Source organism: Malaya genurostris, chromosome 3 (genome assembly GCF_030247185.1).
Source record: "Malaya genurostris strain Urasoe2022 chromosome 3, Malgen_1.1, whole genome shotgun sequence".
Lineage (NCBI taxonomy): Eukaryota > Metazoa > Arthropoda > Insecta > Diptera > Culicidae > Malaya > Malaya genurostris.
In genome coordinates, this window is record NC_080572.1 from 178684339 (window position 1) to 178696235 (window position 11897).

Consider the following 11897-nt stretch of genomic DNA (forward strand, 5'->3'; position numbering starts at 1 on the left):
GAAAACCTTCATCGATGCAAAACTAAATTGAATTGCATTGAATTTTCAATGAATATAACTGTATCTTTCAATTAACGCTTATTTTGCGATTAAATTGTATTGAAACGTACAGAATTGTGAGGTAATTTTATGTTTAATTACCTGCTCCAAATATGTGCATGAAAATAGATGTAAATTCACAAAATATTTTTATCTGTGTATAAGAAATGTGGCGCAAGAGTGATGTAGGATTTCATGGGTGGCGTTAAGTTCAAGGTGCGGGCTTTTCGTTTAGGAGAGTTTAGAATCAACTTATATGAAGTTTCTAAAATATCCCGATTAAAAAATTAATTCCGTTAAAAGTTCGTCGATAAACATAATTGAGTTACAAGTAAATATTGTCAATGCCGTAATAATCTAGTAAAGTAACGCACAAAGAGAAACATTCATTTTTCCATTGAACCATTTATGAGGGATCAATCCGGACAAATCGCCTTAAACTTTGTCTGAATTTTGGCCAGATTTAGCTGTTTTAGAAAAGTTTATCGGGGATAGTTAATAAACTTAAAAAACAAACAATTAGACTATGCGTCTAATAATCATTGCTCGAATAGTTGAAAAATTTGAAAGATAAAATAATTTTTACCAAAATCATTTTTCACGTCACTATTTTTTACCTGGAGCTGTTAGTGGAATGTATTCAACAGTTTCACTTTTTCTGTACCATTTAATTCCACTATTTCACTGTCACGTTATTACACTTTCACAAAGTCACTATACTTTAATGAAGCATAACAAACGTTACAATACAGATACGCGTATTTCGGAATGTTACTTACATCCTTCTTCAGTGTATCGGTTATAAAACCGATTGGTTATAAAACCGATACACTGAAGAAGGATGTAAGTAACATTCCGAAATACGCGTATCTGTATTGTAACGTTTGTTATGCTTCATTAAAGTATAGTGACTTTGTGAAAGTGTAATAACGTGACAGTGAAATAGTGGAATTAAATGGTACAGAAAAAGTGAAACTGTTGATTTTTCACGTATTCGCGATCCTATTTTCTGGCTATTCCTAATGGTTTGTGGTAAACTTTACGGTTTAACAGTGATATGTTATGTTTATATTGATTTATTTATAACCTTCTTGCATTATCTTGGCGTATGTTCCAACCCCGACCTGGAAGGATTCGTAGTGTCAGTAAAATCGTAGCACCAGTCATGCAATGGTTCTGTACAGTCTGAATCGGCTGCGAAGTCTGTTGAAACAGAAGGTCAAATTCTACTATAGGAATGTAATACCAAGGCTTTTTTACATTATTTTGAGATAGGATTGCCTTACCAGCAGTAATCTGTAAGAACATAGTCTTACGTCAATTTCGCTAGAAACTTACCTGTTGTGTGTGATATTAAACAACATGAAAATCATCCAATATTAGACTTCGGAACTTATCATATGTGAAAAAATATCTAACGACAGATAATAGATATACAGGTTCGAACAAAAATGTTAACCTGGTATATGTTGAAAATAGGTTACTCAGTATTGACAACAATGTTATTTTGTACACGCAGTAAAAAATATTGTAAAAGTAAGTAAATTTTGGTTTCACCCTACGATTAAATGTGACAAAAGGAAATTTAGTTTAATATAGCAAATATTGTTGCTTGAAACTACAACACTAGATGTTTGATTTTTCGCAGCAGAATAATCTATTACATTAAATATTTTTATCAAACAAACAAATATTTTACTTGTGCGTTTCTGTCAATTTCTTGACAAACAATTTCATAGTAAATTTAATTTATAAAATCAGTTTAAAATAAACTAACTATAGATAAATGTGATATTTATATTAATCTGAACTTATAAATTTGGCAGTAAATTTATAAATGATAAGACATAAACCTAAAATGATTAGTATTTCAACATACGCTTTTGTTTGTATTAAAAAAATATTTATTTCAAACTAAATTTCAAGGTCATTTTTTAAACTAAATTATTTCGATTTTTATCTATTTTCAAATAGTTCAATGCTTTCAGCAGCAGTTGAGCCCTTTTGTCGTCGCCACAATCAAACTCCTGGAATATTAATTATTATTGTATCCAACGAATCGTGGTCCATTTGTCCGGTCAAAATAGAGATACTGCATCGATTATTTTCAGTAAGAAACCTGTTATGTAATGTTAAGGAGGTTTAGTAATATTTTAAATTATTCATACATACACTTGAATTGCTGAAAAGCTCCAAAGAAAAGAAAGAAACACATAAATTTTCCTTCTAAAACACGCGCAAACTTTTTTAATTATCCACAAGAGGAAAAAACTCTGTGGTTTATAAGGAATAAAACTGATACGGTTCATTCAAACAAAAAAACAAAACATATAACAAGATCATAGATAAAATTAATCAATTTTTTTATCCAAATTTAATACATGATTAAATCAACAAATACATTGCCACAACCATCAACTCAACTTTTGTAGACGTGTAGTTATTGGTTAATCTATTTCATCAATAAAATACACCAATAATACTAATTTTTTTTCGCTATCCAGGATCAGAAATTTGCTTCAAATATATAATTGATAATTTTGAACAAGCTCCATCGCTGTGCGTGTATATGTAGAATTTTTTTAACTTCAACGATTGGAACGCTTCTCACACGGTATAAAACTCAAAAGTATAAAACTCACATTTTATTCTCATGCCGATTTAATAACACATGAACAAAGAAATATTAAACTGTGATATTAGCCTACACCAAAAACAAACAAAAAATGGCGTGATGGGAGTGTTGCACCCAAAACAGTGGCGATCGCGACGACATCCCAAGCCAGAGCCAGAGTGGGCGCGACACGCGACGTGATGCGTAACGCGAAAGTTTTCCAATGATAGCGAGTGTCAAAGTGATAGTAGTAACAAAACAATATAATTTAATTATATTCCTATTTAATGAAAAGAAAATTCTGATCAGAATGAATCTTGACTGAATCCACTCTTATTTAAGTCATCTACCTACATGCTGTAGTGTTAATCGCCTGCAGCTCTATCCGAAGTTGTAGCTTTTTTTGCAGAATGCAAATCTTTCTCACGCAACAATGTTTTTTTCTGCAGTAGTTTCAACTTTCGAAATTCTATTTCCAGAAGTAGTGCCGATTGGAAGCCAACTTCTTAACATTTTCAATTAAAAATTTATGGAAAATGTATAAACTCTTTCCATCGACATAACTCGAAATTTTCTCAAAACTCATTTAATGCACTTTCATTGACTGTACATGTCAGTAATTTCTAATGTTTTCAAATCTCCAACACTTGCGCATTCCGTTAAAACTGCTCCGATTAGTGCTTTGATACCAATAAAATTATCTTCTTTCGTCATTCTCAGTAGGCCTCGCCAAAACTGGACGCGATAAAAATTGTTCTGTCAAGTTTTTCTGTGAAATTTCACGACAGAAAAAAAAATCAAGAACCGTGGAACAGCCTGTGTTTGGATATCGGCACAGTATCAACTTGGACGTGTTGCTGAAGCAGCAAGCAGAGCAGAGACGTCTAGCGTTGATTTTTCCGGATTCGATTGGATCGTTACCTCTTCGGAACATTGCTGTTATCGTTCCTGATCATTTGGATGAGAGTTAACAAAGCTAACTCACCGTGACTGGAAGACGTATCAAATTCAATTTAGTGTATCTTTAATTAAGTATTCTTTGTTTCCTTATTTTTGTGTTATCTTCAAGTTTAGTATTTGTTCTTTACTTTCATTTTATTAATTTCACGTGAATTACTTTCATTTTTTTTTTTTTACGTGAATCCATCTAAATCCATGCTGAAATCATTATAATGGATTTAGATTCAATGGAACCGATGGATACTATCAAAAAACCTAGACTTAAAATTTATCCCTCTATATCAACCGGACCATGGGTGGTGTATTTCCGGACCAAAGGAAAACCATTGAACATTTTGAAAATTTCACAAGATCTTACGAAACGATTTTCGGCCGTGACCAAAATTGAAAAAATCAGACCAGATAAATTGAAAGTCGTTGTTTCCAATGTACAACAGGCAAACGACATTGTTAGATGCGAGCTGTTTGTTCCACTGTACCGCGTATACGTGCCCGCTCATGAAGTGGAAATAGACGGGGTGGTTACGGATTCGACGCTGACATGCGAGGATTTGTTGAATTATGGAACTGGTGGCTTCAGAGATTCTTTACTTCAGAAAGTGAAGATACTCGATTGCAAGCAATTGAGCTCAGTATCAATCACTGAAGACGGAACCAAGTCTTATCTCCCGTCAGCGTCGTTTCGAGTAACTTTCGCCGGGTCCGCTTTACCTAACTTCGTCCTCTTGGACAGGGTTCGTCTTCCTGTTCGTCTATTTGTGCCACGTGTTATGAACTGCATAAAATGCAAACAATTAGGTCACACCGCTTCTCACTGTGGTAATAAAGATAGGTGTGGTAAATGTGGAGAAAATCATGAGGACGAATCGTGCAGTAGAAATTCTGAAAAATGTGTCTACTGTGGGAATACTCCTCATGATATCTCTTCATGTCCAACATATAAATCACGCGCAGATAAACTGAAAAAGTCTCTTAAAGAGCGTTCCAAGCGTTCATATGCTGAAATGCTAGAGAAAGCTACACCACCGACCAATACTAATCTCTTTACTTGCTTGTCAGCTGACGAATGTGAGTCTGACGATCCCCAAGAAGGTACATCTTCTACTGTGCCTAGAAGTTTTAGGAAGCGAAAAAATATTTCGTCCAACAAACTTCCTTGTAAAGGCCCGAAGATATCTTCTCAGGGACCATCAAATACAACATCTAAACTTAGTGCTCCAAAAAAATCAAAGCAAATTGCTCCAGGTCTAGGAAATCTTAGATCCGACAAGGAGTAACCAGCACTTCCTGGAACATCAAAACCCCTCAGTGTTCCACGAGATCAGTCAGAGAATCAGACCAGTGCTGGGTTTATAAAATTTTCCGACATCGTGGAGTGGATCCTATCTACTTTCAACATGCCTGATCCTTTTAAAAGCTTTGTGATAGCTATTATACCCACAGTTGAATCATTTTTGAAGCAGTTGACTGCAAAATGGCCCCTCCTTTCAGCGATCATATCCTTCAATGGCTAAATCATTGAAAGAGATTAAGGATTTGATCACTGTTCTACAGTGGAATTGCAGAAGTATCATTCCTAAAATAGATTCTTTTAAATTCTTAATAAACAACTTACAATGTGACGCATTTGCTTTATGTGAATCATGGTTAACTTCTGAAATACCCCTCAACTTCCACGATTTTAACATTATTCGCTGGGATCGAGAAACCCCGTACGGAGGAGTACTTTTAGGGATCAAAAAGTGCTATTCCTTCCATCGTATTAACCTCCCCTCGATACCAGATATTGAAGTTGTCGCATGTCAAGTCACAATGAAAGGCAAAGACCTTTGCATTGCTTCCGTCTACATTCCCCCAAGAGCCTCGATTGGGCACCGACGGTTTTGCGATCTCATAACTCTCCTTCCTGCACCAACGTTAGTTTTAGGAGACTTTAACTCTCATGGTACGGGATGGGGCTGTCTTCATGATGATAACAGATCAACTTTGATCTATGATCTTTGCGATAACTTCAATATGACCATTTTGAATACGGGAGAAATGACACGGATTCCTGCACCACCAGCGAGACCAAGTGCACTGGATCTTTCCATTTGTTCGACATCGCTAAGGTTGGATTGCAAGTGGAAGGTAATCCCTGATCCCCACGGTAGCGATCATTTGCCGATCGTAATTTCAATCACTAGCGGATTGAGATCATTGGAGACAATCAATGTTTCGTATGACCTCACACGAAATATTGATTGGAAATACTACGCAAATTCGATATCTGAGAAACTAGCTACAACACAAGAACTTCCTCCGGAGGAAGAGTACACATTTCTGGCTGACTTGATTCTCGATACCGCGATTCAATCTCAGACCAAACGTGTACCCGGCGCGAAAACTTACATCCATCCTCCCAACCCGTGGTGGGACAAAGAGTGCTCAGAGCTGAAAGTAGAAAAAACTTCAGCTTTCATCGCGTTTAGAAAAAATGGAACACCAGATAACTATCGAAAATACGCGTCGTTAGATTTTAAAATGAAAAGCATAATTAAAGCTAAGAAACGCGGTTATTGGCGTCGGTTCGTAGAGGGATTGTCGAGAGAAACATCAATGAGCACTCTTTGGAATACGGCCCGACGAATGCGCAACCATAATACCACGAACGAAAATGAGGAATATTCTCACCGCTGGATATTCGATTTCGCTAAAAAAGTATGTCCTGACTCTGTTCCGGAGCTGAAGATCACCCACGTCACGTCATCAAACAGGAACGACACATCGTTTTCAATGGTAGAGTTCTCACTTGCGCTCCTGTCATGTAACAATAAAGCACCGGGGCTAGACAGAATCAAATTCAACTTGTTGAAGAATCTGCCTGACACCGCCAAAAGACGCTTGCTGAATTTATTCAACGAGTTCATAGAGGGTAATATTGTACCACACGACTGGAGACAAGTGAGAGTGATCGCCATTCAAAAACCAGGGAAACCAGCCTCCGATCACAATTCGTATAGGCCGATTGCTATGCTTTCCTGTATCCGAAAATTGTTCGAAAAAATGATTCTATTTCGCCTAGACAATTGGGCCGAGACTAATGGTTTGCTTTCAGATACACAATTTGGCTTCCGCAAGGGGAAAGGAACGAACGATTGTCTTGCGTTGCTCTCAACAGAAATTCAAATGGCATTTACTCGTAAAGAACAAATGGCATCAGTTTTCCTAGATATCAAGGGGGCTTTCGACTCAGTTTCTATAAATATCCTGTCTGAGAAGTTGCATCAACATGGTCTTTCGCCAGTTTTGAATAACTTTTTGTATAATCTATTGTCCGAGAAACACATGTATTTCGCGCATGGTGATTTGTCGACAATACGATTCAGTTACATGGGTCTTCCTCAGGGCTCATGCTTAAGCCCCCTTTTATACAATTTTTACGTGAACAACATTGATGAATGTATCAATACATCTTGCACGCTAAGACAACTTGCCGACGACAGCGTTGTGTCTATTATAGGACCCAAAGCTGCCGATCTTCAAGGACCATTACAAGATACTCTCGACAACTTGTCATCATGGGCTCTTCAGATGGGTATCGAGTTCTCTACGGAGAAAACTGAGTTGGTTGTATTTTCAAGGAAGCGAGAACCAGCACAATTACAGCTTCAACTAAGGGGTGAAACCATAGCTCAGGTCTTCACATTTAAATATCTCGGGGTCTGGTTCGACTCCAAGGGAACCTGGGGATGTCACATTAGGTATCTGAAACAAAAATGCCAGCAGAGAATAAATTTTCTTCGTACAATAACTGGAACTTGGTGGGGAGCTCACCCAGGAGACTTAATAAGGCTGTACAAAACAACGGTACTGTCTGTAATGGAATATGGATGCTTCTGCTTCCGATCCGCCGCGAACACCCATTTCATTAAACTGGAAAGAATTCAGTATCGTTGTTTGCGTATTGCCTTAGGTTGCATGCAGTCGACTCACACGATGAGTCTCGAAGTGCTCGCGGGCGTCTTACCGTTGAAAAATCGATTCTGGGATCTCTCATATCGATTGCTAATCCGATGCGACATCTTGAATCCGATGGTGATTGAAAACTTCGAAAGGCTTATCGAGCTCAATTCTCAGACCCGTTTCATGTCCTTGTACTTTAATTTCATGGCTCAAAATATCAATCCTTCTTCATATATTCCAAACCGTGCTCATTTCTTGGATACTTCTAATTCTACTGTGTTTTTCGATACATCCATGAAAGAAGAAATTCGTGGAATCCCGGATCACGTACGCCCTCAAGTGGCCCCAAATATTTTTAATAACAAATTCAGAACAGTCAACTGTGAAAAGATGTTTTACACTGACGGATCAAACATCAACAGGTCCACTGGCTTTGGAATCTTCAATCAGAACATCACCGCTTCTTACAAACTCAGTGATCCGGCTTCAGTTTACGTCGCAGAATTAGCTGCTATTCAGTACACCCTCGAGATCATTGAAACCTTGCCCAAAGACCATTACTTCATCGTCACGGACAGTCTAAGCTCAATAGAAGCTCTCCGGGCGATGAAACCAGGAAAGTATCCCCCATATTTCCTGGGGAAAATAAGGGAACATTTAAGAGCTTTATCTGAGCGGTCTTATTTAATATCGTTAGTCTGGGTCCCTTCGCATTGCTCTATTCCGGGCAATGAAAAGGCAGACTCATTGGCTAAAGTGGGCGCATTGGAAGGTGATATTTACGAAAGACCAATCTGCTTCAACGAATTTTTCAGCATTTCTCGTCAGAAGACACTCGAAAGTTGGCAAGCTTCATGGAGCAATGGAGACCTAGGACGTTGGCTATACTCTATAATTCCAAAGGTATCGACGAAGCCTTGGTTTGAGGGGATGAAAGTGGGTCGCGATTTCATTCGTGTGATGTCCCGACTTATGTCTAATCACTCCGAGTTGGGTACGCATCTCTGGCGAATTGGCCTCGCTGAAAATGGTATCTGCGCTTGTGGCAATGGTTACCACGACATCGAGCATATTGTGTGGTCATGTGCCCTGAATCGTTTCGCAAGATTACAGTTAAGAGACTCCCTTTGGGCCCGAGGTAGGCCACCAAATGTGCCGGTGCGAGATGTACTAGCAAGTCGCGATTGCACTTATATGTACTCGATTTACATCTTTCTGAAAAATATTGGTTTATCAATCTAGTTACTGCTTTTCTTTATTTACATCCTTTACAGTTCACCTTTCCCCAAAATGCCATATGGTGACGTACTGATTGGTTTTTGGTAATCACACATCGGAAATTTTGAGCCAAAATGAAACGAAGATTACACGAAGACTTTGAAGTTATTACATTATTATTATCTGTTTTTTGTTGTTGTATATTGTTTGAGTGTGTATGTAACTATTTGTTTTTTCCATACTAACCTGGAGTAACCGCCAGTAATTCGGCTCCCTTTTTCAACACTAACCTTAAATTTTCTATAGTTTAACCATAAATGTATTCCCCACTCTTTATCTCTCCCACCAACCTTGTATGTGTATGTATATATGTTAAATAATAATTGTAATTATATTGTACGAAAAAATACAATACAGACTTTGGCACCTCTGAGCTAAAGCTATGTGCCATATCAAATAAACGATCTGAAGAAAAAAAAAATAACGAAAAATAATTTAGGGAACCTTTGGTCGCTCGTTAATCGCATGAAAAACTGTGCACGTACTGCTTCGTTGTTTGTCGCACCGATCGAAATCGCTTGTCATTACGCAACGCCTCGTGTTTACTCTGAAATATATGTTAATTTTTTGCTGTAAACAAATTAATGAAATACAGAACTTTAATTATTACATCGCGTCGCTTGTCGCTTTCTCTCTGGTTTCACCCTAAGTATTTGCCACACTGCTCTTTAAAAATTGTATACACTGTTCATTTACATCAGTAATTAAAAAAATAACGGATGAAAGCAACCAATGTTTAATAAAATAGATTTACAAATCAATAGTAAACCTTATGTTCAAAATAAAATCTTTTGATTGTGAAACTTTATAGTACTGCGTTTAAAATAATTGTTAAGTTCATAAATACCAGATACCAGTTTAAAATAAATCAACATCTACCTGGAAACAGCATATATCACATAGTAACCCCATTGAGAATAAATATCGCCTTTCGTATTTGACTAATTGCTTTCGTAGTAGCTTCAAAATACTGATGGTATTCAGAAGTAAAGGGCTGATAGTGTCCAACACTTTGAAAAATCATTTTTTTCTTCTTTGTATTTTCTTATAGTGAAATATTTCAAGATCCTTTTGTCAAATTTTCTAGCCTATAGAAACATAACTCAGGATAAATGGGCTTTTATCTTTTCTTATCTCATACTGGGGAGATGCAAGATACACGTAAATGAAATTTACGATAGACGTAAATCCATGCATGCCGTAAATCCTTCGCAATGACACAATATTAAATATGTGTGTAAACTTTAGCTAAATTGACTGGGAAGTTTGAGATATGACTGATCTTTACATACTTTGAACTGTAGATTTAAGTGAATTATGACGTAAATTTACACATCTTTTTCTAAGTGTGTATGTAAACATATCACACAAAATATTTTGTAACTTCCATTCATTTACTTCAATGCTTCGTAAGATGAGAATATAACAAATTAAATGAAATTCCTAATAATAATTCTAAAGGTACATGGTTTTCCTCCTCTTAGTTTGAATTCGAATTTAAAAAGTGATTTGTTTACGATTTTAGTCAGAAAATAGTACACTTTGAGTTAGTATGATCAACCCAGGAATGAGCTTAAAATTAGTATTATTTTGTGCTTGTTTTGTAAATTATGAAAATTTTGTATGATTGTAAAAATTCAGTTAACATGAGATAACTACTTTTACGATTTTCAACAATGTCTGTTTTCCTTAGATGACGTTGAACAGAAACGTAGAACCCGTTTGGCTGGGTTGGTCAACATAAACAATGTGTTGTTACTATTGAATACTACCATAATATTTTTGAATGTTGACACTGCTGATTCTGTTATGACGACAATAATTAAAATTGAGGAAAATTATACGGTTTGAACCTTTCGGACTGTATATGAAGTGAGGGATTCACTAGAAAAAAATAATAATTTGATCTGTATCTCTAGGGTACCTTTTTGGTGCAGGAAATGATTAATAAAACACTGAATACATTATCGAAGAAAGAAAGAACAAAAAATCGTTGAGACTGTTTGAACCGGTGGTGATCATGGCCAAACACACCATTAATCAAAACTAAGTGACCGGTCTGGATTTGGTCTACAGTCGAGCGCAAATGAGGTGAGTTTTTGCGTGTTGGTCTTTGTGACATTATTGTGTATAGATGATTTTTGGTCAGTAACGAAAAAATCGTGGCGAAATAAGATTTTTTTTTTGAATAACGACCCGGTAAGTGCAGAGAAACTTTAACTAATGCAATATAAATTTAAACTCCAAACGAAAGAGTAAACTTTCTGTCTCGTTTATTGTAATCTTAGCGAATACTGAATTCCTTTTCAAAGTGGGTGTTGACAGCTGCAATAAGCCATAATCTAAAAAACCATTCGTGAACTTTTCGAAATTGTATATTTGCGTAAATAAACTGTCTCTACCCGTCTCTACCCGACAGAAATGTTCATATCGTTAATCCGACAATAGTATTGTGGCCAAAGTTCTACAAGAAAAATTTCGTTGATTTTCAGTGAAGTTCTTTTATGTCGGTATGTGTTATTCTGTCTAGAATATTATAAATAAATATACAAATGCGTATCTGTATATAAACAAATAAATTGTTTTTGATAGAGACATGCACTAGTTATTATATGATTCCAATATATTCTCACACTCAGTTGGTTCTCATGTCCTGATGCAATCACAGTGTATGTTAGCAATCCTAAAACTTCCAGGTTCGAAACCAGTTGTGGCTGCTGTCTGACTTTATTTATTGCAAGACAAATCGCCTAAAGGTATTTTAAATTTTGTTATTACCTAGGACCAACTAAGTTATAATTTCTGTTATTTCAACTATTAACGAGGCCAAGTTTATGACTAACAACTTAGTAATAAAGAACGAAAAACATGAAATTTAATTGAAACATTTTTTTTTCTGTGAACTCCTGTCAGTGGGACTTGGGATAGTCTAAACACACACACACACACACACGAGAAATAGTTATAGTTGTATGGACTACAAAGTGGAAAATAATTTTGAACACTTTTTTTAGAATTGAAAAATTAACCGAAAAAAAAATAAATTGAAAAAGCGCGTCAA